Below are 15,729 nucleotides of genomic sequence, written 5' to 3' on the forward strand. Positions count from 1 at the left end.
AATAATCAAAATTGAAAAAAATGAAACATTTGGCTGGAAGCCGAGTACTGAACAGAAATTTTCACAGGTTTTAATTTATTTATTTATTTATTTTTTAATTTATTATTTTTTTTTATTTTAATTTATTTTTTTTATTAATTTTTTCCACCCATGTGTAAATTAAAGTACCATCTATTGCTGTGTTTGAGAAACACTGAAATATGTTTAAAATAAACTAGAAACGTTTTTTTTCGCGCAGCTAAAGTGGCTCCCACTGTTCACTATGATGGTTGCTATGCTGTTTCTAAGTTGTTGCTAAGGTGTTGCTAGGCGTTTGCTATGGTGTTGCTATGATTTCCGTTGTGGTTGCTAGGTGGTTGCTAAGGTGTGGCTAAGTGGTTGCCAAGGTGTTTGCTCTGTTTGAGAAACACTGAAATATGTTTAGAATAATTAAGTCTAATAAGTCAAGTTCTGTGCATGGATAATTATATAAAATTATCCAACAAAGTATCCCCTAATTTTGGTTTGATTTCAGTGGTTTGATTAAAGTATTATATAGATATAAATATGACAGTTTTAAGCAGTTGTAACAGTTAACGTCAATAAAAATCTTTGTCTATTTTGCGAACAGTAACTTACCAAGACAATAACATAAACGTACACAACAAACAAAAATGTACCACAAAACTAAAGTGTAGCATATGTTGTGCATGCAAACTGCAAACAAACAAGTAAAAGTAAATACAGTAAATAGCAAAACACATACAAAATGCACTGCATTGAAGAATATCACCATATCATGATATAGATGTTTTTTTTTTATTGTGTCAGAAGGTTGACAATATTATTACATACTGCACAATAAAAAAATCAGAACTATAAAACTCGGGTTTGGAAATATTAATTGGGAACATTAAAATAATTTACTGTTTATAATGGACTTTTTGTTCTTTATTTTGTCATAGGAAACACATTGCTGATGTCACACATGAAGTACTAAAGAGAGCTGAGCTGTGAGGAAGGGTAAGTTATTCTACAGTTATCCTGTTGTTATACATCTTTTCTTGTATAATCATATATTGTAATGTGGTCAATGTGGTTGAGGCTAATGGCCATGAAATAAATCTGCAATCAGACTGAATAATTCATGACCTGGCTATTATTTAATTATGGCCTAATGATCGTCCTGTACAGTGGGTTTTTTCAACAGTTGTTGAAACATTGTTGTTAGAAAGTAATGCTACTCGGATGGTCAGCAAAAAAGTATTTCTAGGCTTTGAGGATTGTTTTAATATATCTGGTTTTAAGAGGCAGGGCTGCTGCTCAGGGGTCTGGCAGTGTGTGGTGTTTTATTCTGAATAAATCTTCAGTTGTGTGGAGGCTGTAATGACTGAAGGTCAGCTAAGTATAAAAAAAATCAGTGGAGAGCAGTTTAGAGCAGTCAGTAAGTGTGTGCTTTAGGTGTAGTGTTACCTCTTCAGGATAATCACAGTTTAAATAAGTGTGGAAATAAGTAATTTTTTTGTCCCAGTAAGAGGACCAGTCTAATTACACAATGTGTTGAGTTTCTTGAATAAATATTTAATAGGTAAACACATTTAATTACATTTTCTGCATATTTTAAAACATATTTCTTGTTCATTTTGAATGTAGTATTCTGAGGGGAAGTAAAATAAATATGGGGTAGCACTTTACAGATTAGTAACAACTGGGTAAATATTTGGTAATACATGGTTATAACGTTGTTTTGTAGTAATCTATAAAATATGCCTGTGTCCTAATTGATAGAAAATTAAAAGCCAGTTTAGTTGATCAAATAATTTAAAAACAACAATAAAAAAAATAATAGGTAGAATAATAGTAATTGTACCACAGTTAGTTCTGACCCTGCAGTGTGATTGCATGAGAGGCATTTTTTGTTTATCATACTGCACCTTGACATTTATTGGTTAGAAATGAATAAATTAGAGTTTTACAGCTTTAATAGCTCATGACATATCCACTTCATTGTGTTTGTAGTAATAACCCTAATGTTATAAAACCCCTACAGATGTGTGAAATAATTGGTGTGATGTGCTGATAAGCAGATGTTCTGCTGTAAAAGAGCATCTTGTTGAGCGTAATAATTATGCTACAGTTACTGACTAATTGTCTAGTTCTCACTTTTTGCCACAAAATTCACTTACTAATTATGATAATAATTCTTTCTTTTTTATATAACACTATCAAGAACCCAACAACACTTACAGTTCAAAGTACATAGAAAACACACTTGACACAGACAGCAAAAGCACAGTAATATAAACAATATGTACAATATATACAAAAAGATAAGGCAGTATATATGGCAGAGTCAGACACTGAAAGCATGAGGGAGGTTATAGGCAAGTGCGAAAAGATACGATTTCAGGTGAGATTTGAATATGGAGAGTGAACTGGATTGTTTGATCAGTATTGGAAGAGAGTTCCAGATTCCAGAGGCAGATCTTCAGAGAAGAGTTGGTCACCAAAACCATGGAGGATAGATTGAGGGATGGTTAAAAGACGACCTGTGAGAGCAAAAGGGTTTATAGGGAAGCAGAAGATCAGGTAGGTAAGAAGGGGTAAGATTGTTACCCCAAAGAAATAGCTTTATAGGTGAGCAGAATAATTTTAAACTGTTATTGCTTTATACTAGCTGATAAGCTGGCAAAGTATGGCATTATTAGGAGAAACTGTAACAAGTGCTTTTTTTTAGTGATCTTCAGTGTTGGGCACGTTGCTTTGAAAAAGTAATTCACTGAGTAATTCAAACTGAGTTAGTAAGAGTTACTCCACTATAAAAGTAACTAGTTACCAGTAAAAGTAACTATTGCGTTTTTTTTATCAACCTCACTGTGATCTATAGTTCTATAAATCCGTTTTCAGCTTCTCCTCTGTGGTTGAAAGGCAGCTGTTCAAAATATCGCTCTGCGGGCCGCGAGTTTGAATACTCAAAGGATGAGCCTGCAGACCCCTGGTCTCATCCTCCCCTCCCTTGTGATTCAAACACACACACACTTTGTCGTTGTCTGTATGTGCGAAGTAAAAAAAAAAAAAAAAAAGGGCTGTTAATCAAAAAAAAAAAAAAATTATCAAAAGCTGAAAATGTCTAAACATTCAGATAATTGTAAACTATTTACAACATTTACAAAACAAAAACCTTTTAGCTAAAGACTGTGAAGTTTACCACAGCTGGATTGACGAGCATTTATTTTAATAAGCTTTTATAAAAAAAAAGTGTTACATCCATTGTTTTGTTAAAAAAAAAATCATTGACCGTAATCAAAAAAAAATGTTTAGTCAATAGAGATCTTGATTTAAGGTCATTTTGTCCAGTTCTGTCTTGTTTGTTTGTTCTAAAAGTCTTAACAAAGTTAACTTAAAAACATTTGACTCAGAAACTTTACGTCCCCAGAACTTTGACATTTGCCCAGCAACACCGTAACTCTTTGTCATTTCCAGCAGTTTTTGGCAGCGCCCCAGCATCTGAAAACAGTAATAAATGTGTGTTTGCCAGTCTAGCACTGACACCTATGTCACCTTCCGTGGTTTCACACTGCAGTTTCTCGCTGGGCTCCTGAGGCTGAGTGATTCAGGCTCACTGTGCGATAGCTCTCTAGCCGCTGGAGGGAATTCAGACTGTGGATGAAGACATCTGGAAATCCATCATCTGTTCTAAATTTACCCTCAGTGTTTTCCCACAAGCTGAGTGTAGTCACCTGGCACAGTACTAGAATACTAGTGTGTTTTGTTCTGGTGCTGCAGCGCTGCAGGTGCGCTGGCTGGGCTGCAGGATGGTGAGCGTGTTCAGGTTTTTCTGAGAGAGCAGTATATAGTGTTAATCAAAGCTCCTCACACACTTCTTAACCCAGACGTTCCAGATGAATGAGCTTGCATCATGCATTAAGCAGCGCAAAACGTGATCAGTGTTTCAGTGAAGTGATTTGCTTCTGCTTTGATATGGAACTAATGAGTGAGGTACCTGCATGTTCAGAATTTCATAGGGAGTTGTGGAGTCTGTGTTGTGAAAGGCATGGTTTAATATTCATAAGTAGGGTTGGGATACCATCTCTATTGCAACAGCAGTGACTGCCATTTTTTTGTCATTTTGTCAGTTTAAATTGTGCATGCTTATTTGTAAAATAACACAAAACAAAAAAATATATAAAAAAAGTGTAGAACTGTCAGAACAGCAGATGTAAATGTATTTATTCATTATTTATTCATTAATTGTTGAACTACACATTTGTATGGCTGTCAGTGACTCCTCATATTGCTACAATAAGCTATATTTTTAAATACTGTATCACAATATATGTTTTGCTTGCAGTATCGCAATATATTGTACTGTATTTTTCGCACTATAAGGCGAATTATTGTATTATAAGTCGCACTATCAATGAATGTCTATTTTCTGGTCTACTTTCATACATAAGGTGCACCGGATTATAAGACACATTTTAAAAGACACTATAAGGAACTTCTAATTCAGCTGGTCTTGCTGCTGGGGGGTGGTTAAGTAAAGCTAAGCTAAGTAAACAAAACTGTAATAAACAAAGCCCTTTATTTTAAAGTCAAATAGGCATTGGATGTTAATCTGCACAGATTTATCTCCTGAAAACTGGTTATTTGGGTGAGTCTGTTTATTTACAGTAAGCTTAGATTGCCAAATTAGCATTAACATTAGTGGCTAAATGCTCCAGCAGTGCTAGCAGGGGTTAGCAGCAGGCAACAGGCTAATGATACTAACCTCTGAATGAGGAAATAGTGAGCAATGTTAATGCTAATGCTGCTCCAGCAGTGCTAGTCGGAGTTAGCAGCAGGCAACAGGCTGATAATACTCACCTCTGAACTGGAAAAGAACGCTTAGTGGCTAATGCTAATGCTACTCCAGCCCTGGTGCTGGAAAACTAAACACTGCAATTTGATGGAGGCACAGTGGATTAAAAGGCACACTGACGATTTTAAGGAAAATTAAAGGATATTAAGTGCACCACAGTAATATTTTGTAGTGACATTGCTTTGTTTTTGACAATTTGACAACCTATACACTAGCGGGGGTTATTAGTTATATGATAGGTTTGAGTCTTGTTTTGTTCAACATAGCAATTTTATAGGAAACGAAAAAGATTGACTTCCATTAAAAGTTAAGAAAAAGTCAAAAGATAGATTTCCAAAAAGTCATTTTGGAGCATTTCTATTTCTAATTCTAGCCAGAATCCACTGATTACTGCACTGTCCACTGTGGGTGGTAATGCTTTCTATGACATATTCTCAGAAAACACGTGAGATATTAGATTTGAGGAATTTTAAATACCCATGCAACTTAAACGTACATGAAACATCCCATCCACCTAGCTTACACTATTAGTCCTCAAATAAACTCCCATAATTTACATTTTCTTGCCGTAAACACACTGACCAGTGTTCAGCCTCACTCACAATATAATACTTCACAACTTATACAGCTGTGATCATCCCCAAGACCTTTTTTGAAGTAACACTTCACTCATGATCAGTATACAAACTGCTTTTCTATGACTTTTGGCATATGATTTGAAGGTACCAAAAATAGTAAAATCATAGGTTGGTAAATATGAGTTACGGGTTTATCCTCTCAAATCTATTACCTCTTAGTATGTTAGACAAAATGTAATCTTTTAAATAATTTAATGTTTGAATTGTGCTTTAATGACCAGGGGAATAAACTATCACGATTACGATGAAGGAAATTTTAATTACAGACTAACTGTAAGTGTTGTGCTTACATTTACAGTTGTCATCAGTGATGAGTTTAAAACCTGTATCATGTTAGATCAGAAGCATATTGAGTAATTATATGAAATGAGATGTTTGAACCATTTAGGCGTTGAGAATCTGAGTGAACATAAATGTAATGGGCTTTCACTTTTCTTAGTAATTATACTGATTACACTCATAATAAAAAAACAGCAGTTTGAAATTCTGCTTAAAGCTTTGTTCTGTTTACTGAAGTGATGGTTAACGCTAGGTCTTGTAGGCTTGTAGGACACTCCATAATTCAGTGTTTTTCAGCATTTTAAAATGTTCTGTATTGTATATTAATACTTGAACCATCTAATCTATGAAAAAAAACGCATGGAATTATTTAAAGCTATTTAAACTATTTAAAATAGTTTTATATTTTATTATATTCTTCAAAGTAGCACCTCTTGCTTAGATAGATGACAGCTTTGCACACCTTGGCTGGATTTTCTCGGTCAGCTTTATGATGTGGAGTCACCTGGAATTCAGGCTTTCAGTTAACAGCTGTGCTGAACTTATCAAGAGTAAATTATTTGAAATTCCTGCCTCTTAATGTGTTTGAGAGCATCAGTTGTAAAGTTGTAAAGAGGAAGACTTGGTATACAGTGAATAGCTCTATTTTATAGCTCTATATTATTGCAAAATCTACTGAACTAAGTAAAGAATTGTAAAAAAAAAAAAACTTTCAGGAACTTTAAAACTGTCCTCAAGTACAGTCGCAAAGACAATAAAACATGTTATGATGAAACTGGCTCTCATCAGGACTGGCCCAGGAAAGGAAGAGCATAATTTACCTCTGTTACAGCAGATAGGTTAATCAGCTAAGTTACCTGCTTTAGAAGCCTTAAGTTAACAACAGCCTAGATAAGTGCCATCTAAATGCTTCAGAGTATTTTGGTTTAACACTTAAGTGTATTATATGATCCCTTACAATGAATTCAGTATTAAATAGGGAAACAAAAAATAAATAAAAATATTGAATAAGAAGGTGATTTAAATAAATATATATTATAAGTATCACCCTTGCCCTCTCATATCTCCTGCTCGCTGGAAGCTGAAAATGTATGACCATGTGACCACAGTAATATCTGTGTGCACCCTTCCATAGCTGTAGACACACACAGTGTGGAGATTCACACATGAACCACCCACACATTCTCTCTCTCTCTCTCTCACACACACACACACACACAGATGTACACGAGTGCAGTGTTTGATCTTTTTTTATTTTATTTTCATTGGTCTCAGAATGGGACCCTCCATAACATGCTTTTCCTCCGAGGGGAAAAATGTTCTGACATGTTAATCGGTCTCGTAATTTAAGTGGTGACCAGAACATGTCTGTGTAAGTGTGAGTTGTGGCTGTGTACGCTCACTGCCACTGCTGGAGCATATGGCGCAGCATAAGTGTAGAATATGTGTGTAGAGGCCATCTGTCAGAAAGAGAGATGCTGCGCCTTTGGGCAGGCCTTTTTATTACATGTAACTCACACCAGCTTTGCCTTATATTGAGTTTTATTTTTCTGCAGGCAGCATTTATTCCAGATTTTGGACCAGGTTGACAATGCCTGGGTTGCCAAATGATCGATCAAGCTTTCAGCAGCTCCTAATTTATGTTATCATTATTCGCCATCTGGAACCTTAAAGGGCCCGCATCATGGAAATTCTAATTTTGACTCGTTTTTGAGATTTTAATGTTGCAAATAGTCATTGTTAAAGCTAATTATGTGGTTCGAATCCATGTTTAGTAATTATTAATTAGGTTGCCAGAAATTTGCCTGGTTTGAGCAATGTCACAAAACACTAAAAATGATGTTTCTAAATTGATGTTTTACTCATTTTTTAAAGCAGAGATCATGTATATTTATTGCAACCATATGTAATACATAAGTTTTGGAACTTTGCACTTACAGTGGCTTGAAAAAATATGTATACCCCTTGAATTTTTTCACATTTTGTCACCTGCTCAATGGGATTTATGTCAAGGCTTGGCCATTCTAACATAAGAATATTCATTGATTTTAAACCATTCCACTGTAGCTCTGGCTGTATGTTTAGGGTCATTGCTTTGCTGGGAGTTGAATCTCCTTCCCAGTTTTAAATCTTCTGCTGCCCCCATTTAGGTTTTTTTTTTTCAGGATTGCTTTATATTTAGCTCCCACCATCATCCCATCATTTCTGACCAGAGTTCTGTTTCCACCACACATAGCACTTTGCATTAAAGCCAAAACGCTCCACTTTGGTCTTATCTGACCACAGCACCTTTTCTGCTGTGTCCCCTTCATGTTTTAAAGTGAAATGGCACTTCTCATGTCTTTCTTTGAACAATGTTTTTCTTCTACCCACTTTTACATTAAGGCCAGATTTATGAAGTAGATGACATAGTTTTCCTGTGGACAGATTCTCCCACCTAAGCTGTGGATTTCTGCAGCTTTTCCAGAGTGACCATGGGTCAAAGTGTATTGGAATGCAATATTTTGTTATACAATACAGATTCATGATTACAGATTAAAACTGCGGGTTTAGAGAGTGGTGTTCTTTCTCTCTCTCACTCCTTCTACTTGCTCGCTTGTGCCATGTCCATGCTTAAGATTTAGGACTGAATATATATAATTTGAAAGTTCTGCGTTGGTTAGAGCAGCAACATGCTCTCGGTATCGGATGTTGGCACCAGAGCCTCATTGGCAAGTACAAGCACAGTAGCATGGTATCGGTATTTATGCATCCCTAGTTCGAAATATATATTCTTCCCATATATATATATATATGCGCAATATATTGCGAATTATTCAATGGTAAACCCTGTAGTTTCTTGCCTATGCACAGCCCTATTTGATGGAACACCATTTTTCCAGAGAACACAGTTTTTCTGCTCCACAGCTTAATGCGGGGGGGATTTTTTTTAATACCCTTCTATAGCCCACTATGACTAATATTAGGCCCATAGTGCCCATAGGTTCATGTTTTTTTTCTGATTCAGTAAATGCTGTGTAGGTGAACCCCAGTGGGAGAATATAGCATGTAAGAAAAATGATACTATGGCTCTTTAAGAAAGTGTTTTGTTGTTGACTCTTCATCTCTTATGATATTGAGATCTGAAGATTTTGTTCTGAAATGATGTTGTACCCACTGAACCCTCAGTTGGCGCATGGGATTGGCAACCCATAGTGTAAATGTAGTCCTTAACACCTGCAGCCCAATTAACCAGCCAATTTGCCTGTTAATCTCTGTCACTAGCGTGAGAGATGGCAGCTGGGAAGGGAGCGTTCGCCCCTAGAGGAGGACGAGTCGCTACCGTCATAATTGCTGCTCTTTGTGTGTGTGCGAGAGTGTGTGTGTGTGTGTGTGTGTGTGTGTGTGTGAGAGTGAGAGTGAGATTTAGTAGTGAATGAGTGTTTGTGTGTTTGCACCTGCCTGGTTGTAAATGACACACGAGTGCTTGTCCAGGCATGAAGTGTGAGTGTGGGAGAGTGTGTGAGCGTAGGCAGTTTGGACGGTGTAGGGGAAGCATCTTACACTGTTTGCTGACAGTTCAGTGTTTTCAGGCAGTCAGCAGGTGCAGGCAGAGTCTTCCTGAGCTTCCTCCTGTAGTGTAGTACTGTCTGCAGGAGTGATGATGAGTATCAGATGTACATTAGACAGTGTGTTAAGTGTTGTAAAAATGAGATCAAATTTACATGGGGTCCTGGGGTTAAGTTTACGTTCATGATGGCGTTCATGAGGGTCAAAACCAGTGCAGCGTAGCTTTATTCCAATTTGAAACAAGAACTATAGGCATGGCCTCAGTGATAAAAGTTTGATAGGTTTGAATTTCATTGTTGCATGATCACATTTGATCACATTTATTTAAAAAATACTTTACTTTTTATCTATTTGTGAAATTTTGGTAATTTTGTATTTTTATTTTATTTATTTGATTCCTCTATATTAACCCTTTTAGACCTGAATTATCTCCAGTGATGGAAAGAAATGCCATCCTCAATGTTAAAATAAAGGTGTATGTATTGAGTCACAGCAGCTGTGATCATACAGTAAAACACACATTGGTTCCTAGAATAATCTCCATGAATTCTTTCATTGTTTCTTTCAGAAAGTTTTTGTTTAGCAATTCAGAAAGTGTTAAATATCCATTGATCCATTGATAAAAATCAATTATATATTGATACACGTTAAACATTTTAAAATCTCTCTACATTTTAAAATCTTGTCTAAATTGCTTACTGTAGCACCGTTTCTGAGCAATAATTTTAATACAATCTTTGGTATTTGTTTTAAACCTGAAATCTGGCATTGTGACGGACCTCCTATTTACACACTGCAATAATGCAGCTAATAACATAAATAATAAGTGTACAAGGTTCACATTTAGTGTATTACTTTAAGAAATGAAGATCAGTCAATCCGAAAACCAATCAAAAAAAGCAAAGATGAAACTGGCTCTCATCAGGAGCACACCAGGAAAGGAAGAGCAACAGTTGCCTCTTTTGCACAAGATAAGGTTATCTGCGTTACCAGCCTCAGAAACCGGTAAAAGTCTTAAAAGAGTCATCTAAATGTTTTAAACAGAGAATTTTGGTTTGTTGAACACTTTTAAATTACTACATGATTCCTTATGTGTTCCTTCATAGTCTGGATGAATTTAGTATTAATTTACAGTGTACGCAAAAAAATTAAAGCATTGAATGGGAAGGTGTGTCCATACCATAACTTGATTGGTACTTTATATCGGAGTATGTTTGATACACAGGGTGACTTTTTAGTATCATGACTTATTAAATCGTGGTGCAAAAATTCTTGATGAATTTTCAACTGATATCCCAACATATATATTACATCAAATAATATGCTGTGTTTAAATCAGATAACCAGAATCCTGAGGGAAAATATATGATGCACATATCCTGCACACTTGCTGTGCCATATGCTCTGTTCTCTTGTAAAAAAAAAAAAAAAAAAAGAAAAGAAAAAGAATAACAGTGCTATTGGATAGGCTGCTGTGAGTGTGGCGTGGTTCATTTTTTTTGTTCAGGAGTGTTTCCTGATACACAGATCAGATGTTTATAACCTTAGTGGTAATCCAACACCAGGCGTGATGAAACAGAGGCCACACTAATCATCTTCACTCACGGCTGGTTGCTGGGACACAGCCTACAGGTTATGTATAGGATGTTGCTGTGCCAAAGGCAGAGGCAGTGATTGGTTGCATTCAAGTGTGTAGAAAGATAGCAAAGATTAGCATCATTTATACACAATATATATATTCTTTCCACATTTTGTAGCTAGTCCAATTGTACCACTTATTGAGCTGCTAATCAGCTGTATATCCCCCTATCCCTAGTGATGCCTCAACTCAAGGAAGGTGAAGACTAGCACATGCCTCCTCTGATACATGTGAAGTCAGCTATCTCCTCTTTTTGAACTGCTGATGATGCGACATTGCCGAGAAGCATCACAGCGCACTCAGAGAAAAGTGCAGCAACTCGGTTCAGATACATCAGCTCACAGATGCCTTCTGTTAAGCAACATCACCCTAGTTTTACCCTAGTAGTGATGAATGAAAGAGCATCATCTACCCACTCGGAGAGAGCAAGGCCAATTGTGCTCTCTCAGGGCTCCGGCAGCTGATAGCAAGCTGCATAAATGGGATTCGAACCAATAATCTCCCGCTCAACAATATACAGTTCGAAGCATATCGAGATTGCCATTAGTGCTTTAGGAACACTGACCGAACTGCACAATTCAGTACAGGGTGTGTTATAAGTTCAGTTTAATTTAATAAAAAATTAATGTGTTTAGAGCTTTACATTGAAATATTCCATATTCCCACTGTAATTTTGACTGAAGTGCTTTGGTATAGTGTGGGATTGTGGATAAGGCTTAGTGTGAGGAAACCCCCGGTTCATTTGGTTCATGTTGGGTCTGAACGAAAGCTTCCCTTAGTTTTAGACTGCATTGCTCTGTTGAGGCTTTGAGCAGCATGTTCAGCCTCCACTCAGCTAACCCCGATAAATGTTAGCGACGCAGTGAGCGGGAGCCTCCGGTGTGAAGAGCGTTGAGCGTGCAGCAGGGTGAAGGTGAAGGTCGCTGCGTGTGTGAGGTGTGTAGTGCTGTGTGAAGTGGCGGAGGTTGGCACTGACGGCTGAACGAGGGCGAGCTGATTGCTGTCAGCTATTCAGCGCTACATGCTGGTGTGAGGGGATTAATAGCTGTCATCACAGTCCTCTCCCCGCGGAGGTATATTTAGCGTCTCTATCACAAAAGTGCCACACTGGTGCTGAAGAGTTAAAGCAGGCAATAGACACCTGCTCTGTCTCTCATTGTCCTTCTGAATTAATTACGCGTAATATGTCTTAAATGTTTGTAGACACCCCTGATAGTGCGTCATGAGAATGCATTCAGCTGCTGACATAGATGTGCAATGCAATGCTAGGGCTTGGTGATATGACTACAAAAAACTCATATCTCCATATTATTTGAATAGAAGTCCTTTTTTAGTAACTTTCATGAATGTGGAGGGGACAAAATGTTCTAATAAATGGTATCAATGCAGTGACTTTTGGACTTTTCAGTTTGGTTTAAACCAAAGTAGCAGGTTTGGAAGGGTCCGTGAAGCACCGCTCGAAACAAAGGACCAGAGTTTGGTCTAACCAAAATAGGTATTCTCGGTACGGATCTACTGAATATGACTGGGTATTATTGCACCCAAAAAATAGAAAAAGCGACACAATAGATTTATTTAACAGCAGACATGAGTAATCTCTTTCTCATACTGTCACCATGAGAGACTACAAAAGTGAGGATGTTTGTGGTGCTTTATTAATAAAAAAAACAAAAAAAAACATCATTACTTTAACCTAAATATTTTCCCTAGGCATACTGCTGGATACTTTTTAAATTATATTTATATTAGTGCTGGGCGATTATGGTCTTAAAGAAAAATCGATTCGATTTTAATAGATTTTTCCCATCTACTAAAAATCTAACTAGTTTTACCTCAAAAAAAAAAAAAAAAAATCATATGATCTCTTTGGTGTTTAGACGTTTTGGGTTGAGTCGACTCATTGAGCGAATCGGTGATTCAAAACATTGTTTTCAAGCTCATGCATTCATATCACGTAATGACCTAGTGTCAACAAAGCCGCAGAGTTACTCACACGCTGGCGGATACTTGATTATACTTCAGAATGCGGGTTTGTTTAAACAAAAAATGTAGTCTGTTGTTTTCTGGCCATGTCTTTTTCAACAATCCAACTTTTACTTTTACTGTTACTGTTTTTTTTTTACTGTTACTGTTACTTCTGAGCGCTGTTACTGAGCCTGATACAAAAGCTACAGCAAACATGGAGACATCCGATTGGCAAATATTTGGTTGAACCTAAAGTAGCAAATTTGAAAGGCTCCGTAAAGCAAAGGTGGTCTCGGTCCGGAACTACTGATCAATGGTCCGATTCACCTGCAGTATGTAACACTTTACGAAATAGTTGGGACTTTCAGACCAATTTCAGGAAGTTAAAGCAGTCTTTAAACAAAACCAGAGGAAACAAAACTGGTGTTGGCATGTATAGACACAAACAATTAGAAAAACGCTGGGAATTTATTTATTTACTGTAACAGAAGATAAACCCTTATTTATAAATAGAAATGTAAGCAACACCTGGCCAAGCAGCTCACCAAACTCACTAAAGCCTTCCTTCCCTGGACACTACTCCAGCAAAAGCAGTATAAATAAGCTCTTTCCTATTGTAGAAAAGATTAAAAAAAAAAACAGCAGAAGTCCCAATACTTTTGTTCTTATAGTGTATTTTTATGTCATGCTCTGCTTTTTCACATTGAATCTTTGCATTTTTGTGAAAGCATCAGACAGTAAAGATAAGAGCGTTTGTCTATTTGCTCTTTATCTGAAGCTCTAATTCCGCAAGCTAAATAAACACGCTGATATGATATGAAACACGGGCTGGTGGGTAGGTCTAACACTGGCACTAATCTGTGCCACAGTATTAAAATGCAGAGCACACACTGCTGTATTCAGCTGCTTCACCGCGCTTATAGAGCTGAATTATTACCCAACAAAAAAACGATTAGCCAAAAAACAATAAGGTTGTATTGATTTTACAGCTATTGTAAAGCAGTGCAACAGATTTTAACCTCTGTGTTTAATCTATGTGTAGCAATTCAGAATTAAATTGAGAATGAGTTGAATTGGAATTGCAAAGCAGCAAAGCAGAAAATAAAATTGTAATTTCATTAAATTCGAAGGAATCAATAATACACAATTAGGGTGTACCGGATTTTACAGACTATAAGGCGCACCGTATTATAAGGCGCACTATCAATAATTTATTTATTTTATTATTTTTTTAACTTATTTTCATACGTAAAGCATACTAGATTATAAGGCATTTTAATTGACAATAGTAAGGAACAAGGGTGTTGCCATGTTTTCCTTCTAATTCAGCAAAGTCAAATAAGCACTGGATGTTAATCTACCCAGGTTTTTGTTTATTTGGGTGAGTAAATCGCTTCTGTTTATTTGCAGTAAGCTTAGATTTCCAGTGTTTTAGCCCGGTTAGCAAAAGCTCTAGCCGCAGTTAGCAGCAGCACTAGCCGCGGTTAGCAACGTCTCTAGCCGCGGTTAGCAGCAGCGTTAGCCATGGTTAGAAGCTCTTAGTGCTAGTAAACGCCACCCGACAGCACTACACTGAGGAACCCTGAGTGTTTTAGCTGTATTAGCTAGCTGTTGTCCCACGTAGCCTGTTTTAACACAGTAAACCCTAAGACTACAGTCCGATATATGTTCCTGTGAACGATAAAAGAGCTAGCCCTGTGGTTAGCGGCTAATGCTAACACTGCTCCAGCCTTCGTGCTGAAACTTTTTATAACTCTGCACTTCAGCGAAGTGGCTTTACTCCTCCTTACAACCTGACTGGTAAAATTCATACATAAGGTGCGCTGTTGATTTTTGGGAAAATGAAAGGATTTTAAGAGCACCTTATAGTTTAAAAAACAAGGTACATATGATTATAGCATGAGTTTTATACACATAAATGCATGTAGTTAAAATGTATCATGGAACAATACAGATAGATACGGGTGTAAGTTACGAGAAGTAACCTGGTGTAAACAGGTCTCAGCAGCTCAGTAAGGTTAGTGAGTGACTTTCTGAACTGAAAATAAATTACACTAACACTCTCTCTCTCTCACTTGCACTCTCTCCCTCACTTTCTCGCCCTCTTTCTGCTTGTCAGAGCAGGCCAGGCTGCCTTGTCCCGCTCAGCCTCTCCCAGGCCTTGGGCCGAGTCGAGTTTAAACCAGACCTTTTTTTTTTTTTTCTCTGCAGTCAGAAGCAGCCAGACATGGCAGATTGCTCCTGTTTCCTCCAACTTGAAAAGAAGGTTGCAAAGATTGTTAAAGAGAGGGAAGGATTAGAGAGTAATCACTCCAACACGTTTACAAAAACAACAGAGAGAGAGAGAGAATGAGAGTGAGAGAGTGCGTGTTCCCTCGCAGTTGGACTGTAATATGGATGCTGGAAAGAAGCGTAGCTCATCTGAGCCAAGTAGTTCAAGATCTACTGATAAAACTCTGACCACTCCAACCGCTACAGCCTGTCAGCTCGAGGAAATGAAGCCGCGCCGCCGCCCGCACTCTGATTTGCCCATTAAAGAGAATGTTTTCTGTCGTTTTAGGAGCTGTTTGAGGGCCGTGATATTTGCCGAGGTTTGAAAAAGGGCAAAGTGTCTCTCGTCAGTGAAGGGTTTGACAGAGCAGCCAGGCCGGATTAGAATCGCAGTGCTTGGCCCCGTCGCTCGCGATGGCCGCTGTGTTTCCTTTATGTAACCCGATCAGATCATCCTCGTCCTCGGGCCGTCCACCCTGGAAACGCGGAGGTACAAAGGCTCCGGTTAATCCAGAGATGGTATCTAATCCAGGTCGAGAGTCGGCTAG

The 15,729-nt window shown here is 37.5% G+C and overlaps 1 protein-coding gene across 2 annotated transcripts in view; it reads left to right on the top strand.

Moving 5' to 3' along the window:
• arhgap35a (Rho GTPase activating protein 35a) overlaps window positions 1–15,729 on the top strand; it is a 143,112-nt gene that overhangs the window by 64,684 nt on the left and 62,699 nt on the right. For both annotated transcript variants that reach the window (XM_007260897.4, XM_022686943.2), the window contains one exon: window positions 945–1,002. The gene's annotated coding sequence lies outside the window, so the exon portion shown is untranslated. The remainder of the gene's footprint in view (window positions 1–944; window positions 1,003–15,729) is intronic.

The sequence above is a fragment of the Astyanax mexicanus genome, chromosome 18 (genome assembly GCF_023375975.1).
Source record: "Astyanax mexicanus isolate ESR-SI-001 chromosome 18, AstMex3_surface, whole genome shotgun sequence".
NCBI lineage: Eukaryota > Metazoa > Chordata > Actinopteri > Characiformes > Acestrorhamphidae > Astyanax > Astyanax mexicanus.